The sequence below is a fragment of the Notechis scutatus genome, chromosome 4 (assembly GCF_049901735.1).
Source record: "Notechis scutatus isolate UNSWTSFEM ecotype Mainland chromosome 4, rNotScu1.2, whole genome shotgun sequence".
Taxonomy (NCBI): Eukaryota; Metazoa; Chordata; class Lepidosauria; order Squamata; family Elapidae; genus Notechis; species Notechis scutatus.
In genome coordinates, this window is record NC_142012.1 from 46,886,866 (window position 1) to 46,912,416 (window position 25,551).

The 25,551-nt window shown below is 40.0% G+C and overlaps 1 pseudogene; it reads right to left on the minus strand.

Annotated features, from left to right (window-relative positions):
• Positions 1–17,591: 17,591 nt before the first annotated feature.
• LOC148130724 (SCAN domain-containing protein 3 pseudogene) lies at positions 17,592–18,629 on the minus strand (annotated as a pseudogene).
• Positions 18,630–25,551: the final 6,922 nt, after the last annotated feature.

The window sequence follows — 25,551 nt, forward strand, 5'->3', positions numbered from 1 at the left end:
AAGACGAAATCACATGCTGGCCACTGCCTCTTACAAAGAACTGAACTTTGTTCTTTCCTGCTCTGTGTTTATCTTCCAAGCACAGAATACTGAAGGGAGACAGCTTTTCTCTCTCTTTAAAATCACTCAGGAAAATGAAGTAACTTGTATTTCACAAACAGGAAACTTACTTATCTTAATTGAATCTCCTGAGTATTTGGGTGTAAATGTCAACTGGACATGCAGATTAAATGAATTCCAGAGGGATAGTTATTTCAATGAGTTGCAACAAACTTTCTTAAGTCTCGTGCCATTTAAAAAGACATTGGGCCTATTTAGTTGGAATTAAACCCATCAACTGAACTACGTCAACTAAACTCTGTTGACTAACTTCCTACATAAGAGCAAGCTTTAGCAGATACACTACAGCAAATATTACAGTTAAAATATCAAAATGTGCACTGTTAAAGTAAATAACATACAGTTTACCCTGAAAAGAAAACTTCTGCAAATATATGTCAGTCTTTAATGCCAATACCTCTTTCCCTTTCTAAGCATGCTTCCTGCTACATCCTGTTAAAGACCAAACAGAGAGATACCCTGTCTTTTGTGGCCAGCTGATTCCCAGTCACAGACTGAGGATGCCAGATCATTGTCCTAGTCCAATTAGTACTTACAAAAAAGATAAAATTTGTGAAAAAATTTTCACAAGAACTGGATCAAACTGGCTAGATGATAACCTCTACTATAAAGTGGTATTGTGGGAAGTAGCTGTACATGAACATACTAAATAAATAAGTTCAAACAAACAAGAACATAATGTTCTAGCACAGGTTTTGTGTATACTACATATTGGTTTGCCCATTTTATTTTTTATTTTACTGCTTTATTTTTATTCTGTGGATGTTTTAGTATACATCTTCCTAATTTTGGCAAGCAGTAATCCAGTAAACAAATAATCAGTGTCTATAGTGGGTGTGCATAGCCTTCTTTAAGCAGCAAAGGGTGGATAATTCATGAACATGTTTATTAACTGATTGATTTTATTTATTAGATATTTTTATGCCACCTTTATTACTTTTATAAATAACTCAAGGCAGAAACATACCTAATATTCTTTCTTCCTCCTACAGTTTTTTAAAATGTATGCATGACTGCACTGTGATTTGAATAACATACTTTTTTATAAGGAGATGGGATGATCCATAGCTAGCTGAAATCATACTTTCTCAAGATTTTGAAATATTAGTTTCAAAATGGCAATTAGATGGCAATGAATAAATTTCTTGCCATCTCTTTAATTTATCATACTTAACTAAGGAATACATTTTGTAAGTAACTATCTGCGCCCTTTCTCTGACAGGCAGTTATTCCATTAGAACCAATTAAAACTCTTACAATATGAGTCACATGTTACGTATCAATGATACTTTGAAACAAGTATCAAAACACAGCATATTAATTAGGCATGATTGTTGTTCAACAGTTGAAAATGTGCTTTTTAAAACTTTTTTAAAACTCAGCCTTTAATCTGACATGATTGGTTCCATTTGTTTTACCTTTTTACTTTATATTTAATAACTTATAAACAATTTCACAAGCAAATCTGCATAAAAGTCACAACTGCACTCTTTCAGTCAAACATTTTTGTCTTTTTCTTAAAATGGGGTAGATTAAATACAAGACTTGCATGATATGTTGGACTGACGTTTGCATCATCTGTTTTGTTGAATAAAATAATATAACTTAGAGAGGGCTGTAAAAGCACTGTGAAGCAGTATATAAGTCTAAGTGCTATTGCTATAATACTCTGGATCCACCTCTCACACATCTAACAAAAAGGTAGACCATTCTAAGATTTTTATTTTTCCTGTTCAATTGTATCCATTTCTCAGAGGCTGTCTGAACAAGTCCTAGAAGTTTCTTTTGGCAAGTTTTTTTCAGAAGTGCTTTATCATTGCCTCCTTCCTGAGGTAACGTAAGTAGCCCAAGATATCCAGCTGGCTTTTTGCCTAAGAAGGGAACTATAACTTTCAGATTCCCAGTTTCTAGTCTGATGCCTTACCATTACACTAAACTGGCACTAAAAGACTATATGAGTAATATTTTCTCCTGTTAATTGAACTTGTCCTTGTGCTTTTAATATTAGCAGCTTTCCTATATCAAACATGGGTACATGTTGCTCAGGTCTATCTATGCTAGTTGAAAAAGTTCTTCATATTGCAGAAAAACTATCCCTAATTATGCCTGCATTATTTATTTATGTAAGAAATATAACACTGAACTAAGGTAAATATCAAAGTGCAAAAACTATGCAAATAAAAAGTTCCTATGTAAATTATGGGAAATGGTTAGGAAAAGTATTACCTGTGACAGACACTATATACTCATTCACTCTTGTTTACAGCTAGATGCCACTGAATGTTAACTTGTATCCTTGCACTACAATCCACAATCTGTGACATTCTTCCATCCCCTACACTGCTATAGAGCATGTGTAGCTTTTTACAAACAAGTCTGTTAATTATCTCAGATGATGCTCCAGAGAAGAAGAAGAAAATAATATTTTCAGTATTTCTTCTGGAGCTACAGTGTACATAATTTCATATTGGCAAGAATGCTAGATTCATCTTGTTTTCCAGGCTCCTCTAACAAGATTTATTCCTGATATCAAGTGCCTTTCCACCTTGCCATTGTAGCTCATTGATTCCAGTTTTATCTTAGGGGCTACTCAAACTACTGAATTTGCTAAGTGCATAATAGAAAAAGTTCGCCTTTGACTGCCAAGGTATAAACTGAGCAAGAGCTTTGTATTTAAATCTCAGTTTCACTTGATCTTGTCCTTCAGAGTCCAATATTTTTAGTGGTGGTTAACGTTGCTTCATTGCCACCTAGCGAGAGATTTAGTATGTGCAGTCAGCATTATTCTTTTTATTACAATATTAAAGCAAAAGTGTGTCTACCACAAAAATGTTGTAACACGAATTGCTGTCCGAATAGGAGAAACATTCTACGGATTATTCTATTGGTTATGTACCATCAAGTCATTTCTAACTCCTACCAACCACATAAGTAGACCATGATCTGTTCGGTCTCCCAACACTCTTAACCATGTTGCTGCTGGTCATCATCTCTTTCCTTCCACCTTTCCTAGCATTAGAGCCTTTTCTAGAGAGTTGGGAGTTTACATAACCTGTTTGAAGCAGGACAATTTCAGCCTGGTTATTTGTATCTCAAGTGAGAACTCTTGGTTTATTTGTTTAATGATCCATCCATTCATCCATTCATCCATCCAATTTGGCTGTCCACTGTATTCTCAGGTGTCTTCCTCCAATGCCAAAGTTCAAAAGTGTAAATATGCTTGATATACTGCTTCTTTAAAGTCCAACTTTCACTTCCAAGGAGTGTCACAGGAAATACTGTGGCTTTGTTCTTTTTATATACAGACATATCACAGGATGTGACCATTCTATTAAATGTCATAGTTTTATTTTTATGCCATTCCACCATTCCATATTGACTGGATTTACCCATTTTTACTGAATGTTTTGGGCTCTTCGCTCTAAAAAAAAGATGATCCCCAAATTTTATACCTGATTTTGAAATTTCCATGATTCCAGTGATATATATCTCTTGTGCATAGATATTATTCATTCACTCAATCAGTTTCTTGTTGAGATTACTGGGACAACAACAATATTACATAGGGGGGAAAGAAAAATTAGTATTGAAAGAAAAATTAGTATCTCTTCGCCTTGCCTGCAGGCTGTTACATCCCAATTGCTCAGCCCTTTCGGTTGCTCTGTTCCAGCTCCCAGATTCACTCTGGCCAGACTCACCTGGCACATAAGGTAGCAAGTCCCCCAACCCTCCCTCTTTCCCCCAATTCTCCATCCTCAACAATCCATCAGTGAGGCCTAGAGAAGAATTCTTTAGTGAAACACACTGAAGAACTCCAGAAAGAACTGGCTGTTATTATCCAAGTGGCTTTCCTCAAACATAAGAAGGCTGCCTTAGAACCTTTGACAAAAGCCCAAGAAGAGGTCAGGAAACTTCTCAAGAATGTAAGAACCATCTGTACAGTCTACAGCATGAACTGGCTAAAATAAATCAAAGTTCCTATGTTTAGAAAAGCCTCTGCAGCCAACTGAAGGAGAAAATTACCCTTATTCAGAATGTAAACAAGAAGAACCACATCAACTATCTGCAGCAGAAGGACCAGACTTGTGTTTACAATGGAAAACATGCCAAAAACTGTGAAGGACAACAGAGGATTCCACATTGTCAGAACGGCGATCCAACACTTAGAGCTGCACAACAGGTGTTTGGAGAAAGAGATTGAAGATCTAAACAGAGAGGTCACTAGCCAGGTATTCTTTCTCAGAAATGATAACGGCACATGGGACATTATAGCTGGATTGGAGGAATGGCAGGCTTTTGCCATTTTGGAAAAGAAAAGTAATTCTTTCCCTCCCTTCCCTTGACTTGCCACCTAGTGTGCCAGGGGAGTCAGGTGAAACCCCTCCTGACCCCCAGCCTTTCAGCTGAGCTGAAAAACCTCCTAGCCACAGTGCATCAGGTCCTCAGAGCACTGAGGAATCCCAGAGATCGGAGTCAAGAACAAGAGTGGAGATGATGGCCATGGGAGTGGTGAGGTTGGGAGAAATGCATCCACAGCTCCAAGGCTTAGAGTGCCACCTGAGGACTTTAGCAACAATGCTTATGGCTTACCTGCTTCTAATGTACCACTTCACAAGTGGTTCTAACAAGCCATCTTTGAGATGCCACCTCTTGACTGTGACACGCCTTGTCACGAAAGCACTAGATATAAATATATATCACTCCTGATTTGATTTCATATAAAACAAGAATTCTAAGCTCAAATACCTTTGAGTAATAAAAAAGAAAATGGCCAACAACTGAGAAACAAACGATTCATGATAATCTATTTGAAACAGAATAGAATGAATGAGCTGGAAAGGACCTTGGAGCTCTTGTAGTCCATCCCCTTGCTCAAGCAGGAGAACCTATACTATTTCAGATAAGCGGCTAGATTCTTTGTAAAAATATCCAGTGATGGAGCACCCATGATTTCTGAAGGCAAGCTATTCCACTACTTAATTATCCTAATTGTTAGGAAGTTTCTTCTGAACTCCGGGTTTCTTCTTCTTTGTTTGATTAGTTTCTACCCATTGTTTCTTGTCCTGCCCTCTGGTGTTTTGGAGAATAATTTTACCCCCTCTTCTTTGTGGCAGCCCCTCAAATACTGAAATACTGCTATCATACCACCCCTAATTCTTTTCTTTAGACTAGCCAGGCCCAAAATCTGCAGCCGTTCTTCATATAGCTTAGTCTCCAGGCCTTTCATCATCTTATCTGCTCTTCTCTGAACTTTTTCCAAAGTCTCAAAATCTTTTTTGTAGTATGGTGACCAAAACTGTTTGCAGTATTCCAGGTGTGGTCTTCTGGAGTTTATTATAACATTATATAAAATAATAATACATACATACATACATACATACATACATATATACATATACATATACATATACATATACATATACATATACATATACATATACATATACATATACATATACATATACATATACATATATATATACATATATATATATATATATATATATATATATATTATACAATAACTTTATATAATAACTTTATTATAGCCCAGAGGGATTTACAGTTTTGTCATTTCTGTGAAAATGTTGTTATTACATCAGCAGAAGCTGATAAATGGCAGAGGAATAAAAAGAGCTGCAAAAATCATAGTAATATGTGTTAAAAAACTTTCTAGCTATTTATATCTATCCATTAGATCGTGGGTGGACAGATACTGAAAAGTGGAGTCTCAAGGGAACTGCAACCAGGGGTGGCATTCTACCAGTTTGCACCGGTTTGGTTGAACCAGTTGTTACAATTCCCAGTAGTTCAGAGAACGGATAAAATGGGCCCCTGTCCTGTCTCTTCTTAAAAACAGATGCACAACGTTTCTTCTGCCCATATTTGGTGCACTTCTACAAAATGTCTCCACAGATTTGAAAAATCATGATACAAAACTGTGGAGTATGTTGACATGTTTTATTAGAGGCTAAGAATAAAAAATTCAATAATTAGTTCCTCATAATTATATCTGTTATTATTTCTCAGTTCTGCAACTATGATTCTTTGGGGCTTATCCCTTTGATTGCTTATGAATTTTAAGAACAATTCCTTCTGATTCAAGACTAAATACAGGTAATCCTCAATTTACGACCTCAATTGAGCTCCAAATTTCTGTTGTTAAACAAAACATTTTTAGGCAAGTTTGCCCCATTTTACAACTGCTTGGAGGGTGTTCTGGGTTAATGGTATAATTTTCAGACAAATGGGGCAGTACATGATTTTATTCCAGTGGAGAATCACTTGCAAAATCCCTCAGTACATCCAGTTCCTTAGCTTGCAAAATAGGTGTTTGGCATGTAATTTATTAATATTGTTTAAAAGGTCTTTGATTTGAGGGATATCCCTATTACATTTACTGTAAACAGGGAAGAAAAAAGCCATGGCGTAATCCTTGGTGGATGAGCTGAATTGTTAAAGCATATAGTGCCAAAATTCATCTATGCTAATCAGTATCACGTTTGAACATAAATGAGATCTATCCACAGTGAAAAGTTATGCTTTCTGATATTAGTGCTCAATGTTAACAGCATCATTATATAAAGAAAATAAATATCAATTAAATGATTTAAATAATTTAAACAATGATAATGTTGTTCAAGACACTGCTATTAAAATAAGCCAAATAGTTATCTATCACAAAACCTTTTTATAAAAATGAATGCCACAAATGAATTTCCCTATTGCATGCTGCTAAACTGATAGATATAATTATTAATCGCTTTAAACAACCAAGAACTCTGCATTGGTGGATTATAAATATAACGAACTAGTAATTAATTTTGTGGATAAGGTCTTTTTCCATACTTAAAATTCTGTTTTGAAGGAAAATACTGGAGAAGTGTGTCTTTCCTCCAAAACATGAACTGAGTCTGTTTTTGATTTGTAAAAGCAAAATACCTGTGATAAATGGCAAACTGATTACAAAAACAAAGATCTGAAGTACACCTTTGTTTAATCTAAAACGATTGGATTATCTAAATTTTTGTTCTTTAATCCAAAAGCTTGGAATAACTTTCAGCAGCATTGACTAATAAAACTTAAGCAAAGGAACGAGAAACAGATTCCACAAGGAATGAATAAAAATCCCAGGCCAAAAGCATAATCTGAAAAAAAAACCAACCCACCACCTATCTAAATAACGTTTTGGAGATCCATTTTGTTGCAGGATGGTAAAGATTAATTCCCAACTTGGCTTTTATAAAGAAAACCCTTTCCTAAGAGGTCTGTAGGGGGCGTGCATAAGCGCACCAACGTGCCTACCGTCCCTGTCCTATTGTTTCTCTTATTCTTCTTTTATTTTTCTTATATGTACCCATTTCATGTATTCACAACTATGTATACACTTATACTTATTATCTTGTAAACAATTGGCAAATCAAATAAATAAATAAATAAATAAAATAAAAAACGTCCCCCCCTTTTTTTTTTTTACTCAACCGAGACATTCCAGTGGCCAAATGCGGAAAAGAAAAAAAAAAGCAATTTAGATGTCTGCCTGAACATTCTCGGAGAAAGAAACGCTGAAATAATTTGGAAAGAAATTATTTCTGTTGTCTTTGAACCGGATAAGTGTAAATAGTATTAAAGCTCCCTATTCACCCGCTCTCGATTGGGCTCCAATCGGAGCGAAGACAGCAGCCCCGCCCTCTCGATGCTTTAGCTCATCCCGAGTACCTAGAGGCAAGAGTAGATTATTAATGAGGTCTAACTGGCTACGGTCGCCAGATGGACGTGGACTTTAATTTGGAGGTCTCAATAACTGATATCCAGCATGCGGCCCAAAGGTATAGAATATAGATAAAAAATTGTGTGGTCGCCTGAGACTTTTTGTGTGGTAAATAAATGGAGGTTTTGTCAAATTGGTTGCAGGTCCTGCCTCCGTGAGGCTGGGGTGCCTTTGCACAGATCATTCTTCCCCTATAAACCCTTCATTTGTCAGACACTAATAAATAGCCCCTCAGAGCAATGGTCGCCTTTTCCATTTAGTCCTCTTTCTATCTCCCGTTGACGCCACCAAGCGGTTAACGGCCGGGCGGTTGAGTGCGCATGCGCCATTCTTCCCGCTCATTTTTCTTGCCGCTTAGGTCGCTGAGGGTGAAAGGCAGGTAAAGGGCGAGGCGACGTGGGGAGATGTGGGGCCTCGATAGCCCGTGGCGGGGATGAAGGATGCCCCCCGGGCTCCTCTGGCAGCCGTCGCCCGGTTTCCGTTGCTAGGAACGGGCTCAGCTCCGACCCTTCCCTCTCAAGCTCCTCTGGCTTTCCCGGTTGCTTAGGGCAGTTCAATAGGTGAGCTTTCCTTCCTCCTGGAGGAACGGGGGAAAAAGCTATATGGAATGCCTTCCTGCCTGATCAGAGGCTGCGACAGAAGGAGCCTCCGTGGCCGAAGAGCCTGGACAGTCATTTGCTTGGACTGGTGTAGCGGGAGGAGTCTCCTGCTCCGGCAAAGTGGTGGACTAGATGACCTCTCGGGTACCTTCCCACTGCTCTTATTCTGAAATGGGGCAAGGGAGGGATGCCATGGTCCCCTATGGTGAGTTTGTGTGAAGCCACAACCTTCACACATGAGGTTTTTCTTCCTTTGAAAATGTTTTGCTTCTCATTGAAGAAGCTGCTTCAGTTCTGTGTAACTGCAGTTCTTAGAAACTGCTTTGTAAAGAGGAGATGGTGCTGATTCCTTCTGTTGAGAAAGGACTATTTAATTTTAATCTATATAGCAGTGGAGTGGAATGGAATAAGAACAGAGTAGAATAGAATAAGAATAGAGTAGAATAGAATAAGAATTGGAGAAGACTTGACTTGGCCAAGTGTGGAATTTGTCTCCTGTACATAAGCTCTTAATCTTTGACTTGTGTTTCAAACACCTCTGTCCAGAATGTGAACCTTGCTATCTTGAGCAGTGTGACCTGTGTCTTTCAGGTGCAGATGAACAGCTGAGTCATGTCCTGGGCATTCATTCTCCAGGACTGTGCCAGTAGCTGGAGAAATCTTTAGGATCCTATCCATTGCCCTTGCCTGATCTCTCAATGTGAATCTTTTACAATCTTTGGGCAAAGCTTTAAAATCAGCTCCTCCTTTTTATTAAAAATAAAATAAAAAATTATTTTTATTTTATAACAATTTTATTAGTTGCCTCATTGCCTCATCAATTATAATGAATAAAATCTAGGTATAAGGCCATGAAAAAGTATGAAGCCTAAAATCAAATCCATTCAAGAAGAGTGATGTTACTATCCATCATGCGTCTGTTCAAGCTTACTTTCTGTGGCAGATTTGGGGCTGCATTGCAGATTCTTCTGATGCCTTAGTTTTGGATTATGCTGTTGGTATCATCCAGGAGGATCTTCAGAGCGAAAAAGATTTTTTTCTATAAACGCTCTTTCTTTCCTCTGGAAGGGCCTTCCTATAAACTGAACAGAACAATGAAGAAGGATAACTTGTTAAGCAACCATTGAAAGTTAAGACTGACACAAAAAAAGACAATGTGGATTTGAAATTCTGATGGTTGGGTCCCTTCCATGGTCATGGCCAACCCAGCCCTTACCATGCCTATAGAAAACCATTGGTTTGCCTCATAATGATGAATGCTTAACAACCTCCATAAAAAAGGTCCCCAAATCTGGTTGTTCAGAGGACCGATACATTTCATGACTGATGCCGTACCACCATAATGGACAGGTTCCATTACAGTTATGTGGCAGAGACAACATGAAGTTGTTTCTGCCCAATTGTTGATGAAAATGTTTCCCTTTCATGCATTCCCTCCCTCTTGGCTCTGTGTGATGCCATTAGAAGAAGCATAGTTGGGATCAAAATGTAGAACAAAATGCAGCCTTAAATGTATGAATGTCTCCTCTTCTCACATCTCTACCCTCCTTTTCTAGCTCTTTCTTGAATTCTTACATAGCAACTCCATACCTCCACAAAATAAGCTGAGAATACTAGTTACTTCCTAATTCCCTACTCTATTTTCAAAGGAAATAAGGACATTTCATGATCAGGCCAGTCATCTCTCAACTCTCTCCATATTTATCTATTGTGAAAAGCATACCTGTGCAAAAAAATGCAGTGTAATCCTCTCCAGCAGCCTCCTTTTCCAAAAGCAGGTATTGAAAACAGGCATCCATCATGCACATCATTGCTCTGAAGACCTCCTATCTGGACAAGTTAAACATCTGTCAAAGCCTAAAGCAGAATTCTGTACTTTACCTTCCCAGAGAGGCAAATCTCTTGTATTGCTCTTCAGCATCTCTGACCATGTCTTTGTTAATGACCTCCAAAATGCAGATGTCGGTCTTGCCTATTTTCAGTATTTTTTTCAAGGCTTCAATTGCCACACTGCAAGCTAATACATGATATGGTAGCATTGGTCGGTGGGCCATTTCTAGTTTCATGCATCAGATGATGCCAGATCTGATGTCAGATTCTGCCAGTAGATAGCGCACTTACTCTGTTTCTCCACTGTCTGACATAACTCACAACAGGTGCTGTTTCTTAGTCACCAAACAGTTCCCATTGGCTGACTTGTTATGGCTATCCCATGTCATAATTTCTTATATACTGATAATCTATGTCTCTCCCCCTCTCTTATCTCCCATCTTCTCCCCCCCCCTCTGTATATCTCTCCCCCTTCCCCTTTCTCTCCCCTTCTCTCTTTATCTCTCTCCCTATTTTCCCCTCTCTGTATCTCTCTCTGCCTCTTCCCCCTGTCTCTGTAGCTCTCTGTGTGTCTCTCCCCCCCATCTTCCCCTCTCTCCCCCTCTCTGGATATCACCTTCAGCTGAAGAAAAGTGGGAAAGGAGAAGAAAGAAAGAGGGAAGGAGGGAGGGAGGGGAAGGAAGGATATGGGAATGAGGGAAGAAAGGAAGGAAGGATATCGGAATGAGGGAAGGAAGGGAGGGAGGTGTCATTGCTTGGTCTCCAAGGACTATCTGGATATATTCTTGATGACTTTGGAGAGCAGCTGACTGGTGATAAATTTCAGGTTGATGCGATGGCTGCGCTGCCAAAAGACGTCTTCCATACATTCAGCTGCAACCTGAGCCACAGAGGCTTCGCAATCGCCTTGGAGTTCCCGGAGACCTGAAACAAATCAAGAAAACAAGTTATTTCCAGGAACAACTTTGAGAACCAACCCATATCAGCTACAGAGCTTCTGGAGAAAAAGTCCTCGCTTCAAGCTAACGAACTTTTAAACTCACCAAGGTAAACTTCTATTTGTTGTGAAGTGACCACATCTGCTTTCATAGCGCAGCCGGCTAGACACATACAAAAAAAAAGTTGATTGAGTTAGCAGAGATAGCTAAATTGACTGCTTTGATTAAAGAAAAAAAAAAACAATTTGTTTCTACTTGGAACAGTTGCTTTGGGACTTTTCAGGATGGTTACAGGAATTGGGTATTTTTAGTCTAGTGAAAGGAAGGACTAGGAGTGGTATGATAGCAGTCTTCCAATATTTCAATCAATCAATCAAATCAACCAACCAATCAAATAATTCAAAAAGAGCTGGAAGGGACCATGGAGGTCTTCTAGTCCAACCCCTTGCTCAAGCATATAGCATGTCAGACAAGTAGCTGTCCTGTCTTTTCTTAAAAGCTTCCGGTGATGGAGCACCCATAACTTCTGAAGGCAAGCTGTTTAATTGTTCTGTTTAAAAGTTATTTCTCCTTGATTAGTTTCCATCCATTGTTTCTTGTCTTGCCTTTTGGTGCTTTGAAAAATAAGTTGACTCCCTCTTCTTTGTGGCAGACCCCCAGATACTGGAACACTGCTATCATGTCCTCCTTGCCCTTCTTTTCTCTAGACTGGCCATATCCAAATCCTGCAACCATTCTTCATGTTTTGGTCTCATCCTAGTTCCCCTTCTTTGCACTTTTTCCAAAGTCTCAACATCTTCTTTGTAATGTGGGGACCAAAACTGGATGTGGCTTTATGAAGCAGTATTTATTTATTCCAGGTGTGGCTTTATGAATCAGTAATAATATGTTACATGATTTTGATTCTATGCCTCTGTTTATGCAACCAAGGATTGCATTAGCTTTTTAATTTGTATTTGAGGAGCTGCCACAAAGAAGAGAGGGGTCAACCTATTCTCCAAAGTACCTGAAGGCAAGACAGGAAACAATGGATGGAAACTAGTCAAGGAGAGAAGCAACCTGCAACTGAGGAAAAAAAATTTCTTGACAGTTAGAAGAATTAAACAGTGGAACGGCTTTCCTTCAGAAGTTGTGGGTGCTCCAGCAGTGGAAGCTTTCAAGAAGAGACCGGACAACCATTTGTCTGAAATGGTACAGGGTCTCTTGGCTCGAGCAGGGGGTTGGACTAGAAACCTCTGAGGTCTTTTCCAACTCTATTATTTTATGTTCAATGACCCACATGGACCTTGAAAATATTTCCAGACTGAAAACCACTGCTGTGTGGTTGCCTATACAATAGAGAGGGATGACCACATACAGGCCAGGTGGTCCTCGATTTATAACAGTTCATTTAGTGATGGCACTGGAAAATGTGACTTATGACTGTTTTTCACACTTACAACAACCATTGCCACATCCCCATGATCAAAATTCAGACGCTTGGCAAACTGACTCATAATTATGATGGTTGCAGTGTCTTGGGGTCATGTGATCACTTTGAGCAAAATCCAGGGGAAGGAAGATTCACTTAACCACATGACTAACTTAACAACTGCAGTGATACCCTTAAGAAATGTGGCAGGAAATGTAAAACAGGACAGAACTCACTTAACAACTGTCTCAGATAGCCACAGAAATTTTTGGGCTCAGTTATGGTCATAACTCAAGGACCACGTGTGTAAGGGGGATATTATTTTTTAAATAAAGTGGGCCAATGGGGGGATTGGGTGTGGATGAGACAGGAAATGGACATCGTAGCAAGGAAGAAGGGTTCTGAAAATCACGAGGGTTGGCGGTGTCGGTTTTTAAGATCAAGCATCAAGAACCTGAAAGCAATTATGGAGAAGCAGATTAACAGATCAACAGAATTGAAAGGGATCTTGTAGGTCTGTGGTGGCGAACCTATGGTAAGCCTTCTTTGTGGGTGGGCATGCTGTCACCCCAGCCCAACTTCATTGCGTTTCTCTGTCATGTTTCTCGGTGTCGTTTGCAGGGAAAGAAAAGTTTGAGAGACTAAAAAATGCAAAACAGCATTCCACCTTCATCATGGTACTTTTCTATTGCTGCCTCCATAACCTGCCCCCTACTCTCACAATGTCTTACAGCACAGTGAAATTTAGCATGGAGCCACAATACAACCCTTTGTCATCTCGACTTGCTCTGGCCTCCCAGATGTCAGTTGCTTTTCCTGCAAGCTGCCTGTGTTGGGATGCCACGCCTTCTTACCGGCCAGCTGAGCTTCGGTGCACTGCTCCTGGGCTCATTGGCCTCCAGATGTCAAATTCCCACCACCCAACACCAGTTCAGGGGTTCCTTACCCCCCCCCTCCCCAGAGAGGAAGAGAGAGAGAGACTGACTTACAATGAGGTGTTGTTTTTAAATATAGAGAAATAGTAATAAATTTTGCAAGTAGGCTAAAATGAGGAAATGCTACAGAACTGGATGGTGAAACCTTAGAAATATTAAAATAAGGATTTGTTCTGCTGATCAACAAGTTGGAAGCTGATGTTTTGTGTGTGTGTGTGTGTGTGTGTGTATGTGTTCATATGTACAAAGGCTGCCTTTATGACATTGGAAGAATGGTTGGAAGAATGTCATAACAATACAAAGGCAATGAGTAATCCAACTACTGGGAATTCCCCGGCGAAATGCATCTCGCTGCTGTTGGGCAGAATCCCAACTGAAAGATACAAATGTGACAAAGGGCAAAATGTGGGAAATGTGGTTGCACTTCATCCTGGTGGAGCTGGGGCAGAACACCAAATCGTTCTTTAAACAGGCCACTAAGAAATTAAAGTAACTTGAATGTGAATTTCTTTTCTTTTTTTGAAAATTTTATTTGGGTTTTCACAAAAACAAAGTACAAATAAAACATCTTTTTTGAAAATAGCATGGTCCCAGGTTATCACTTCATACAGACACCAAACTCAATTTCATGCTCATTTTTATATTCTATTCCATATCTTATTACCATTTTATATTTTCTACATAGTTTTTCCCCTCGTAATTTTCTCAACTTTGTTTTAATTATCTCAATTCAAATCATTATATTTGTACTTTTGTCTGTCCTGTTTCAATTTCACATTATCTTTTCTTATTAAGCAAATTTTTCCCTGTAGTTACCAATTAGAGTATGACACCTTTATATCCTTTAATTTTATCCATTCAAACTTATTTAAGCTTCAATGTATACCTTTAAGATTATAGCATTCAATATAATACATAACTTCAAATTGAGTTCTGCTTGGTACATTCTTAAAATAGAGACTATATTCTTAAAAAGAAAAAAAAAATATATGTAAAACACACATTCCATTCCAATTCAATTCTATCAATATGCATTAAAATCTTAACATCTTTAACATTTCTTTTCAATTAAATATCATACTTCCTTGGGAACACTTATAAACTTTCCATAGTTAATTCTTTTTTCCCATATTTCTCACTTATGTTTTTATAAATCATTACTAATAATTAAAAATGTTCCCTTTTAATTCTCTCAATCATTTTAATTCATTTATTTATTAACAAACATCCCACTACATTACAGTAAATATTTTATCCATCATCATATTTTCTAAAATTATTTCTATTTGTAATATAACAGTGCTATCTTATGTACCTTTGCAGAATTCCTTTTGCAATTAAATTTTCACCCATTATCTCTAAATAAGCTTATGGTTACAACCCTTTTATCTTTTCTCTGTTTCTCCATTTCTTGTTTCTGTTTTTTACAAGTTCTTTTCCTTGCCTTCTTCCCCCTCTTCTCCCTCCCCTTTTTACCCCCTTGTCTCTCTACTTCTAACTCTCTCATCTGTAATCCCCTCTTCTGTTGCTTTCTAATATTATACTTACCTTTCAAATTGTTCTTCTTTTTGGTTGTTTTTTCTAGTCTTAAACCTTTCACTTTCTTTCCCCCCTTTTCTTTTTTCCCTCCACTTAAAATTATTTGATCATTAAAGATGGCTTCTTTGTCCCAATCTTCTTGTTCTGCAAGCGTTTCTTGTTGCTTCTCATAGTTCCAGACCTCCATTTCTAAGAATTGAAACACGAAGCCAAAATAACTTCTCCCTTCTTGTGCATCTTCTTTCCATTTTTTAAGTTCCGTTTTCAGTTCTTCTAAGAGTGATACCATTTAAAAAACTTTTAAACAACCACCCGGTTAATTTTAGTCATCTAGATGCAAAAACCAAAAATCACCAAATAATCCAAGGCTGTTTCTACTTGCTTCCTTTTTCCACTTTCTCTTCCCGGGGTTCTATTACTTTGTTACCAAGTTTCAATTAAAATGTATTTGAGGAATCTTGTTAAAATTTCACTGTAAGTTCCTTTTAATTACAGTTCCATTCCTTAATTCCAGGCAGTCTCCTCCATTCTTCCAGATCCTGCCCTTTTATCCTTTTTTTTTCTCCTTTCCTGCTTTTAAAAACTTTTAAATGTCCAGAAATCTTTATTATCCCTTTGACTTTTATTTTCAGCTTAGATGCCAGTTAATGTCAAAATGGATTTTTTTTTCAATTTCTTGCTTAAGTCTCTTAGTAATCAGTATAAGGAAGGGAAGAAAAAAACCCCTAATCCTTTCCCTTCTCTCCTTCGCAGCTTCAAAATCTTCTTTGGGAACAATGTTGTTAAGTTTAAATTCCAGGGTACCTTATTTGTTGCTTTTGCTGTTTGACCCGGTCAACCAAAATTTTCTCTTCCTCCTGCACATTCTTTTCCGGTCAAGTTCTTCTTTGTGGTGGCCATTTCTGACCACCGCTATAACTGCCTTCGGGAAAGGGAGTAATGGCCAGCTGGGGAGGAGAGATGCAGCTCTCCTCAACCCTGCAGGTAGTCTCCCCCCTCTTCACCACCTCTATGGGGTGGCTTAGCCCCAAAACTAGCCGGCTCAGGGCACTCCAGCGGCGAGCACGGGTCAAAGCCTCGGAGAGACTAGGTTTCGGTCTGTCACCGAAGAAGCTCAAACCGGATCTGAATTTCAAGTGATCTAGTTAGCTGGGGGATTAAAAAAAATATTTTACAAACTCAAATCTGAGTTTTTTTGTCCAAATATGAGGGAGGAGAAATTATGAATTTCCTTTGAGCTGAGGAGAAGTGAGGTTTCATGCCTGAGGAATGATGCTCAATCCAGAAAGTTTAGGAGAATGGGACCCAGAGAGTGAACTTGGCACATTTAATTTCGTTGAACTTGGGTGAGTTTATTTCTATTCTAATCCCCTGACATATTTAATTGTAACCCTTAATATTTAATTTTTATTAAATTCAGGGGTTCCTTCCGCCCCAGGCAGAAGAGAGAGAGAAAGGGAGGGAGGGAAAGAGAGAAACAGAGAGGCAGATTGAGATAGAGAGGGAGGGAGGGAATTTCATTTTGTTAGATAGGGCCTAGTGTTCAAGTCTTTTGAGATCCATCTGGAACTTGAGCCTATCTTCTAGGGTGTTGGCTATTCCTGCCAGCTTAGTATCATCTGCAAATTTGGTAAGTTCCAAAGCTACATGGTATGAAAGCAGCTTACAATTTGATGCAATAGTGCTTAATTCTGCAGTTTTTAATTATAATGGTCAGAATTTATGGCATTAGGCCGCCAGTCTGTCTTGGTTTTTCATCCCCTACTTCCAGAGTTTGTATTTGTGATTACCAATTAAGTTACCTCTTGGTAGGATGCATTCCTGCTCTTCAAGAAATCCACTATCTGAACCAGCATTTCAGGAAGATTTTGCTTGCATTTATTTATCTGGGGAAAACAAGGCAACAAACAAGCCAATGAACTATACAGCTTCCTTTTTTTTTTTTTACAAAGGAGCCGCTTTCTTGCTAAAGTGTCCAGACCTCATGTCCTCAATGACTATGTCTTCAGTAAGATATTATACTTTATTGTATTGTATCATATAGGTACTATACTATATTATTATTATTATATCAGCGGTCGCCAACCGGTGGGCCACGGCCCACTGGTGGTCTGTAAGAAAATTTTGGTGGTCCGCAGAGAAATAGCACCCCCAGAGCACCCCCCCAAAGCAATTAACCCAGGCTGCGTGGGAAAGGGAGCGTTGGTAGACTTACCTGAGAACGCGCCTTCTCAGATGGTGTAGACCAGTGGTCCCCAACCTTTTTTGTACCAGGGACCAGTTTCACGCAGAAACACTTTTTCAAGGACCGGGTAGGGGCGTGAATGTTCCAGTAACAAAAACCTTAATCATTATATTTAGTATGTGATCTGAATGCAACAATTACATTTTATATTAGGCACTTTCATGAACTATTACACTATAATATCAACTCACCAAAATGTAGAATCAGTGGGAGCTCTGGGCTTGTTTTCCTGCAACTAGACGGTTCCATCTGGGGGTGATGGGAGACAGTGACACTCGAATTGTATTCCTTATATCCAGTCTACTCCGTAGACTTGTTTTTGTTTCTGTCAATGCAGAAAAACCCGCCTCACAAAGATAAGAGGTTGAAAATGGAAGCAGGACTTTCAGTGCTTTTGTGGCAATGTGAGGATGTTCTGCTTTGACTTTACTCCAGAATGCAAAGAGATTTGAAGTTTCAAACATGGATTGAAGGCCACCATCATTTGCAATCTCAACTAGTTGTTCCTCTTGTAGGGTTAAAGTTGATTCCCTTGGCTTGTTCACAGATAGGTTCCGGATCCATTCCTTCCCCAGCCTGGGGTCTTTTGCGATGGGGAAGTAATGCTCAAACTCTTTTGAAAGCTGCAACAGGTGATCATGCACTAACTGGGTGAATGAAGGTCCAAACTCAGTCTCTTCCATAATCCCTGCTACTATGTGAAACATGTCAAATATCCCTGTGTTCACTCTCCGTCTCCATAACTCCAGTTTGGCTTTGAATGCTGCAACCTTATCTGCCAACTTGAAAATGGTTGTCATTTTCCCCTGAAGTGAGAGATTGAGTTCATTGAGCAGGTTAAAAATGTCACACAGGTAAGCAAGTTTCGAGATCCAATCAGTGTCATTGAAGTATGCTGCCAGTGGTGACTGTTTTTCCAAGAAAAATCTCTGCAGTGACTCTCTTAACTCAAAAACTCTTGCCAGCGATTTACCTCTTGAAAGCCATTTCACTTCTGTGTACAAGAGAAGGCGTCTATGTTCTGCATCCATCTCTTCACAGAGCTGTTCGAACAGACGTGAATTCAGGGCATGTACTTTTATGTGGTTAATCATTTTTATCACATCTTGCAAAACGCTATTAAGCTCAGGTGGCATTTTTCGGCTTGCCAGCATTTCCCTATGGATGACACAGTGTGTGGACTCACATTCAGAGACGACCTCCTTGATCCGCGTTGTCAGACCTGAAAGCTGCCCAGTCATCGCAGCCGCTCCGTCCGTGCATACACCGACACAGTGCGACCAATTAAGCCTCCCTGATATGTACTCGTTCAAGGACATGAATAACTCTGCAGCTGTGGTGTTAGTTGGCAGAAATAGTGCACATAGCAAATCCTCATGTACATCCTCCTCAAAAATGTATCTCACAAAAACGAGCAATATTGCTTTGTTGTCAACATCTGTAGATTCATCCACCTGAATGGTGGATCTACCATGGTGACTCATTAATCCTCTCAAGTAACTGCCTCGATGTCCTCTGCTATTTCATTAATTCTTGTTACGGTACTTGCCGAAAGGGGGATGTTTTCGACCTTTTTTACTGCAGCCTCTCCGAAAAGTTTGCTGCAAATGTCCTTTGTAGCAGGCAAAATCAATTCTTCCCCAATAGTAAAGGGCTTCTTAGCTTTAGCAATGCGGTCCGCGACCAGGAATGATGCTTTTAGCACGGACACATTTGTTGAAGTAGTGGCCTTCAATAATTGTTTCTGTCCTTCATTTTCCCGTTTTTTTCTTTCAAAATATTCTAAGGGCTTTTCTTTCAATGCTGGGTGTTTTGTCTCCATGTGGCGGCGCAGTTTTGATGGTTTCCTGGCTTCATTAGCAAGTCTGTCACCGCATATTACACAGAGTGGGTGTGGGGCTTGTGAATCACCTGTTGCGATGAACCTGTAACTCAGGTAACTTGGTATTTTTCTTTTAAATGCAGCTTTCTTTTTGCAGGCAGTCTGTGACCCTTCTGCTGTCTCATTGTTGTCTCGTTTACCCTTTCCAAAAAAACTCTCCAGTGAACTCTGTTTCTGGCTCATTTTGCGAGGGCTAGCTTGCATTGCTGATGCAGGATAAATACGCGCCAAAGAGTCAAGTGCGGAAGTTAGGCAAGGGCGGAAGTGGTTGTCTTTCAAAATAAGACACCCGGAAGCAAAAACATATTTTTATATATATTTTAATCACGATTATTCATTCTTTGCGGCCCGGTACAAAATGATCCACGGACTGGTACCGGTCCGGGGCCCGGTGGTTGGGGACCCCTGGTGTAGACAGCCACCATGTGTGGGATATATTCAGCACTGTTCGGCTATAGACTGAATAGAAAAACTGAAGACACACTCCTGGGCCACCGTCCCCAGTTCTGAATGAAGTCGAAGCCATCATCACAACTTGATGGCCAGAAATAAAAATGGGAGGGCCTGGTTCCTGTCTACACTATCTGAGAAGGCACGTTCTCAGGTAAGTCTACCAACGCTCCTTCTCCAGAATGGCTTCGACGGGATCCATGTGTGGGACATACCAAAGCAATGTCCGATGGGAGGGATTCTGGCCCCTAATGATTCTGAACTGGCAGTACTTTTTGTAATGCTCTCCGTCCAAAGGCTGCCTCCACGGAGGCGAAAGAGTCAAGTTTATAATGTCTAATGAACAGTGAGGGAGTGGACTACGTCGCCGCCTTACATATTTCCTCCACTGAAGCCTGAGTACTCCAAGCTGCTGTAGTGGGTGCACTATGTGTTGAATGAGCTGTGATGTGAGATGGAACAGGTAACCCCTGTGCTGCGTACATGTTAGCAATGGTAGCGCTCTTATCCATCTGCCTATGGAAGAAGAAGACACCCTCTGACCTAAAGTGTTCTGATGAAAAGAAATAAACATGGATTCTGTCTTTCAAAAGCTGTCCTTTTTATATAAATATGGAGAGCTCTCCTTACATCTAGTGCAGGGGTGGGCAAACTTTTTGGCTCGGGGGCCTCATTAACTTAAAATTTGACAGACGGGCCGGGTCAGCACAAGATACGATACATATAAAAAACTGCATTTGTTAACAGTACATATCAAACATAAACAGAAAAAAGCATTAAAGTATTAACATACCTTTTAATAAGAACAGTGTTGTTGATCACTCATTTTTGCCAGTGCATCGAAGTCTGGTGGTAATTCTGTTGTGGCAATTCTCAGAACAGATCTGAGGTGTTCATCACTCATCTGGGATCTGTGGGTTGCTTTGTTGGTGTTCATCACACTAAAAGTCTGTTCACACACATATTTAGAGCCAAACAACACCAGCATCCTCTGTGCTATCTTCTGGATGTTTGTAAATTTGGCTGCACTTAATGAAGCATAAAACTCATCCAGTTTCAGGGAGTTGAACTTCTCCTTTAACACCATGTCACACTGGAGATCAATCAGTTCCAACTGCAACTCCTGTGGCATCATTTCCTGGTCTTGTGAGAAGGGACATGACACCAGCTGAAGTGCCCTGTCAATTTTTCCAAAATCACAAAACCGACGGCAGAATTCTTTATGCAGGTCATCCAGTGATTTCCTATATTTTTTCACATGTTGCGGGGCCTCTTTTAACGTAGCCAGTGTGGGGAAATAAGCAAATGACTTGTCTGACATTTGCTTTGAAAATAAAACTAGCCTGGTTTTGAAGTCTCTGACGTTTGCGTGCATTTCATGCACAAACTGATTTTTCCCTTGTAGCTTCACATTCATCTTGTTCATGTGTGTCAGTATGTCCACAGTAAAAGCTAAATCACAAAGCTAATCTGTGTCATTCAGCTCAGGAAAATTGTCAGTGTTCTCAAGTAGCACCAAAAATGAAATAATCTCCTGTTTGAGCTCCCACACACGTTGACATACTTTTCCCAAACTTAACCAGCGGACATTAGAATGGTAAAGCAAGTCCCTGTGATCAGCGTCAGTTTCTTCAAGAAAATGAATAAACTGACGACGATGAAGTCCCCTCGCTTGAATAAAGTTAACGAGTTTCACAACTGGCTTCACTACATGGTCAAGCTGCAACACGGATTTACACAGTGCTTCCTGGTGAATTATGCAGTGTAGGAAAATTACCTCCTGCTCAGGGTTGTCCTCTTTCACCCTGTCCTGGATTCTTTTGAGCATCCCGATGTTTTTTCCTGCCAGATTTGGTGATCCATCTGTGGTAACGTTGGCGAGCGTATTCCAAGGTAACTTGTGCCTCTGTATGACCGCTGACACGCTGTTAAATAAATCGACTCCCTGTGTTTTTCTTTCAGGGATTCCATAGCCAAAAACTCCTCTGTTATCTTGAAATTTTCATTAATCCCTCTGATAAAAATTAAAAGCTGAGCGGAGTCCTTTATGTCATTGCTTTCATCCAGTGCCAAAGAATATAATGTAAATGACTCCGCTTTTTTGTTTAGCTTGCTAGTTAAGTGTTCGTCAATTACTTCAACACGGCGAGTCACTGACCTGTGTGATAAGCTAATTTTTTCAAATTTGTTCTTGCTCTCAGGACATAAAATACTTGCTGTCTCTACCATGCACTCTTTAAGAAACCCTTTCGGAGAAAGGCTTGGTGGCTTTTGCTAGTTTGAATGCCAGTAAATAACTTGTCTTCGTGCTTGCTTCTTGGATGGAAGTTGCTCGGATAAAGGTGTTTTGCTGAGCCTGCAAGCTAGCTACCAACCTATGAGCGGTAGCCATATGTTCTTGCGTTGAAAGGTTGCTGGCATAATTAGCATGCTTGGTGGAAAAGTGACAGCTGATGTTGTATTCTTTTAAAACCGCAATGGTTTCTTGGCAAATAAGACATACAGCCTTTGACCGGACTTCAGTAAAAAAAGTATTTAGGCGTCCATTCTTTATTAAACACCCGGCACTTACTGTCGACTTTTCTTTGACATTGCTGCAGATGGGTTCTGATCTGACCAGTAGAAGAAGAACGATAATTGGAAATGGCTCGGGCTCCGCAAAATCAAGTCACTGCGCCTAATGCGCCACCTAGTGTCGAAATGCCTGTCATTACAAGTCAAAATCAAATGAATGCAATCATTCAATCATTCACATCAAACCTTAATTCTTTACCAATCTTCGGCGGGCCGGATTAAAAAGACCAACGGGCTGGATGTGGCCCATGGGCCGTAGTTTGCCTACCCCTGATCTAGTGTGTGCTGAAGTTTCTCTCTGGGTGAGATGGGTTTGGACAAAAATTTGGCAAAATGAGTTCTTGTGCCCTGTGAAAATGGGAATTGACTTTAGGTATAAAAGTCGGATCCAATCTTAAAATGACACGATCAATATGAAAAATACAGAAATCAGGTCTTATTGACAGAGCAGCAAGCTCAGACATCCTTCTGGCAGATGTGATTGCCACCAAAAAAAAAATACTTTATAAGATAGGTATTGTAGGTTGATAGTTCTCAAGGGCTCGAAAAGTGAAAGCATAAGGGCTTATAGGACTTTGGTAAGATCCCATGAGGGAAATCTATGTATGACCCCTGGTCTTAAATTTGATGCCCCTTTGAGAAAACGCCGAATTAAAGGATTCTGTAATAATAACTGTAGACTTGTACATGATAGTACCAATGAAAGCGCTACAACCTGTCTACGAAGAGTTGCTGAGGCAAGACCCTTGTCCAGCCCCTGCTGTAAAAAGTCTAAAACCTGGGAGATCAAGGCCTCCCCAGAGTCTGAGCCCTTATCCTTGAACCAAGTACAGAATACTCCCCAAGTGGTCTCGTAAAGTCTGATAGTGGATTGTCTTCTATCTGCCTGTATAGTGTTACTGACTTGTGTGGAAAGGTCCACCGTCTTCAGCAGTCTCCTCTCAAGTGCCAGGCAGCCAATTGAAGCCATTGAGGCTCTGAGTGTTGAATTAGCCCCTGGCTGAGAGAAACCCTGTCGGGAAGAATCCTCCACGGGCACGACACTGACAAACTGACCAAGTCCGCGAACCATGGCCTGGGCTAGTACGGCGCCACAAGGAGAATCTCCGCCTTCTGCTCCAGGGTCTTCCTGATGACTGCCGAGATGAGTGGTAATGGAGGAAAGGCATAAAGGAATCCCCATGACCACTGGCAGCGAAAGGCATTGACTCCCTCTGCTCCCCGGGACGGGAACCTGGAGAAGAAACGAGGTAGTTAATGATTAATCTCAGATGCAAACAGAACCAATATTGGATGTCCAAATCAGTTGGAAATTTCTTGGAATAGAAGCGGATGCAAATCCCACTCTGCACGATCTATTGTGGATCTGCTTAACCAATCTGCCCTGACATTTTGCGTCCCTGAAATATGTTCAGCTTTGATCAAGAGCAAATTCTTTTCCACCCAGCTGCAGAGACAAGAAGCCTCTTTGTGTAAAGTCTTGGATTGTGTTCCTCCCTGATGATTGATGTGCGCCTTAGTGGCCACATTGTCTGTCAGGAGTAGCACATCTTGTCCCACAATTAGTGACTCAAATTCCCTGAGAGCTAGGTGGGCCACTCTTAACTCTAGCCAATTGAGGTTATGTTTAATGTCATCATTCCAAATGCCCTGTGCTACCTTGTCTCCACAATGAGCCCCCCATCCTGAAAGACTAGCATTGGTAGTTATGGTTGTGAAATCTCTGTCTTTAAAAGGAGCATCTAAAGCCTTTATCTAAAGCCAAAGAAGTCTACCAAAGCAAGGATGTTAATACCTTGGTTGGCAATCTTACTCAGATGGGTGAGGTACCTTTCAGAGTTTTCTGAAATGGTAGTAAAAACCACTGCAATTCACAAGAATGCAGTCGTGCCTATGGTACGATATCAAGGCATGATATCATTTTGCCTAGTAATTTGGACATTTGGGTCGGGGATGCCATTCGTGTGGAAAAGAAATGAGCCACTAAAGCTTTAATGTCCTCTTTTCTTTGCTGAGAAAGGAAAACTAAATCTGTTTCAGTATCTATTATCGCCCCTAAATGTAAAAGTCTGGTAGAAGGCTCAAAATGACTCTTCCTGATTAACCAAGAATCCATGGGATTCTAAAGTTTGAAGGGTGATGCACAAGTCCCTAGTAGTTAGATCATGGGAAACAGATTTGATTAGGATATCGGCCAAGTAGGCCAGTATTCTAATAGGTACAGTTCTAAGATGAGCTGTTACAGCTGCCAGGACTTTGGTAAATGTCCTGGGAGCAGACGCCGATCCAAATGGGAGGGCTATATACTGGAAGTGTCGACCTGCATAACAAAATCTTAAATACTTGTGGTGGTCAGGTAGGATAGGGATATGCAGATACGCTTCGGTAAGATCAATTGAAACTAAAAAGTCCCCATGTCTCATGTTCTTCAAAATAGATTGAAGCGTGTGTATCTTGAACCTACGACAAATAAGAAAGGAGTTTAGTCTTTTGAGGTTTACAATAGCCCTCCATCCCCCTGACAATTTGGGAACAATAAATAACATAGAATAGAAGCCATGGTCCTGTTCTTCCTCTGAGACTGCTTCCACTGCTTGGATTGTTAGGAGGTGCTGAATTGCTTCCTCCATCTTCCTTTTATATGTGTTTGAAGATACCAGACACCTGATAAAATATCTCGGAGGCCTGACTCGAAATTCAAGTGCCAGACCTTCTCTTGTTGTCTGTCTGACCCAAGCATCCGAGGTTATTTACTCCCATTGGTCTGCAAAGCTTTGCAATCTACCACCAACAGGAGCCCCCAATTGTTTATTTGTATTTTCGGAATGGTCTGTTGGATGAACCTCGAAATGGCCATTTGGTCTGTGGTTATTACCTTGCCTTGTAACGGTTCCCTTGGATCTGTTGAAAGTCTTGCCTCTGGCCGAAGTTTGCTTGATTTATCTGCTGCCTCCTGAACTGACCCTCTGGTCTTGCAGGTTCTTTTACCCCTACCTTTCTGTTGAGTGGAAGTAGTTTGCTGCAGAGACATTGTGTTGGTAGAGTCCTCCATGATTATTTCTAGATACTTTGACTATCAAATAAAGACAAAGATAGAAGTTAACTGAAATGGTTATGATCAATTACTCCAAGTATATTGAAATTCCTTTGATTACTGTATAGAATGAATCCTTTTCTAAACAGAGACAATCCTATATATGAATAGCTGGTAACAGTCCAAATGGGAGAAGGCTCAGTGGAAAGAAATGCCCTATCCT